The sequence below is a fragment of the Herpailurus yagouaroundi genome, unplaced genomic scaffold (genome assembly GCF_014898765.1).
Source record: "Herpailurus yagouaroundi ecotype Mexico unplaced genomic scaffold, PumYag 197, whole genome shotgun sequence".
NCBI lineage: Eukaryota > Metazoa > Chordata > Mammalia > Carnivora > Felidae > Herpailurus > Herpailurus yagouaroundi.
The window spans coordinates 2,274,666-2,277,127 of NW_024412428.1; the positions used below are offsets into that span (position 1 = coordinate 2,274,666).

At 43.2% G+C, this 2,462-nt stretch overlaps 1 non-coding gene across 1 annotated transcript; it reads right to left on the reverse strand.

Moving 5' to 3' along the window:
- Nucleotides 1–2,006: 2,006 nt before the first annotated feature.
- Nucleotides 2,007–2,113, reverse strand: LOC121013041 (U6 spliceosomal RNA). Its single transcript, XR_005782473.1, has one exon. It is a non-coding gene; the product is annotated as a U6 spliceosomal RNA (small nuclear RNA).
- Between the last annotated feature and the right edge of the window lie 349 nt (nt 2,114–2,462).

The window sequence follows — 2,462 nt, forward strand, 5'->3', positions numbered from 1 at the left end:
TGGCAATGGTATCTGAGATTAGAGTCAAGTTTATGCAAAATCCTGATGCATCGACCGTGTGCTTTTCTCTTCCTTGCGGCGGCTCACACTCACGTTCTGGAAGAGCCTGATGGGCTTCCCTGCCTCCCACCAATTTTTGCTTTCAGAAAAATCTCAGTCAGGTGCTTTTGAAATGACACGTCGCTTTCTTTTGAAATTACATGAAATTACGTATTTGCTAAAACCATTAACAAAACATTCAGTTGATGGGAAAAACAAATCTAAAATGGTGTCTTTGACCATTACGTTGACAGGGCAGAGGTGATTTAAGGCAGAGTAGAGGTGGGGGTAAGAAATATTTCTGCCCCCTCCAATTCATTTTCTGAAATCCATTGAACAATTGATTCCTTACTCCGCATTTGTGCAAGCGTTGACCTATCCAGGGCTCTCAAATGTTATGGTTTCTTCCATGAGCAAATGTTTAGTGTGTCAGAGGATTGAAGAAAGAGCTGATGATATAAACCCTGACACAGAATGTAGTATTTTGGATGTAGTATCCTAGATTTTGTAGCCAAATTAGTGCATTCTCTGATGCCATGCTTGTTGCCCGTGGAACCACCGACCACCTTACTGCTCTTGATAAAAGGTTTTATTCTTGTGGTAATTTTTACCATCACTCTACCCAGGATGGACAATTCCATCCAGTAGCGTTGTTTTATAAAATCATTCTATAAAACAGGTCTGCATATATTATTGCGCCCAGTACCTTCTTTCCGATTTCTAAGACTTAGATTGTTATTGACTCCTTTCGATTTGATGTTGAATTACAATCTATTCTCCTGTTTTAATGGGGGGAGAGGGGTAAAGTCATGATCATTAAAAATAAAAAAAAAATGGGGCGCCTGGGTGGCTCAGTCGGTTAAGCGCCCGACTTCGGCTCAGGTCATGATATCACGGCTTGTGAGTTCGAGCCCCGCATTGGGCTCTGTGCTGACAGCTCAGAGCCTGGAACCTCTTCAGATTCTGTGTCTTTCTTTTTCTCTCTCTCTCTCTCTCTCTCTCTGCCCCTCCCCCACTCACACTCTGTCTCTCTCTGTCTCTCAAAAATAAATATACATTAAAAAAAATTAAAAAAAATTGAGCGACCAGCCCTCTATAAAGTGCCGTCTAACCTGCAATGAAAATAATGTTAAATGAATGCAAATGGGTGGAAGTTAATTTGACCTTTTCTAACCCCAGGTGGTACAATGGCCTCTGGATCTCAGTTTTAGGGGACCTCCTGCTTGACCTTGCTGTCCGCACCCATGAGTTGGGGTAGTGGCCTCTGCAGTGACCCATTTCAGCACACCGCTGGAAGGTGCTAGAAATAGAAACGCGTTTAATCTAAGTTCCTGGGGTAAACTCAGATCATGGATCCCTTTTCCTCCATGGGTCAGCTGAACTTTGTGGTTTTCAGGGCACCTTTAATTGTAGTGCAATTCTTTCTTTCACCCGGGCAGTAGAAACTCCAGAGGCCCATATACAGCTTCTTATATCATATCCTTAGTTTTGAATTCTAGAGACATCTCCTTACATCAAAGTATGGCACAGCGTGGGCCACAGACCCAGAGCACTCAGACCCTACAGGGATTTCGTAGGAAGAGTATATGAAGGAGTGTAACGCCTGGGGGGAGAGTGTTGGAAACATGCGTGAGAAGCACCCACATCAGCTGCCTCTTCCAGGTGGCTCCCTGCTCAGGCCCAGTCTCCTTCCCCATTCTGGTAGCTCTTTGAGGCTGGGTCCCACCTAATCCCAGCTGTCTCTGGACTCTGGCTTCTCCATGGCCCTTTATGCTCCAAATGAATGTTAACTGCTGCTGTGGGCACAGGTGGCTTAGAGAGGACGTTCAGAAACTAGGAAGAGAGCAACCTGAATTCAGCCACTGGGTCCGTTTAAAATGCATCTGCAAATGCAAGATGTATTTGTCCAATTTTGTTTATTTATTTATTTGTTTGTTTATTTACTTATTTGTTTGTTTATTTATTTTTGAAATATGGAACGCTTCACAACTTTGCGTGCCATCCTTGTGCAGGGACCATGTTCAACTTCTCTATATTGTTCCCATTTTAGTATATGTGCTGCCGAAGTGAGCACTTACCCAATTTAGTTTCAAATGCAGCCAAAAAAAAAAAAATGCTTTTTTGGCTGTGAGTTTAAAAGACTACAACCACTTTTTCTTCCTGCGTGGACTAAGGGAATATGGGAAGGGAACCCTTAAGTCTGGAGGCGGTGTGGGGCCATGCAAAGATTACAGACACTGGGGCTTAACATTGGTGGGTCAGGTGTGGTCTATACGTGTTAGTTTTTATGCTCATTCTCCTATCACAGAGGAGACCAGCTCTATTTCCTCGGTTATAAAGTGATTATGCTTTTGGGGTAGTAACATTAAGCATCCCTCTTTTCCACATTGGAATTTTGAATGCAAATTACACCTTTGCGGTTT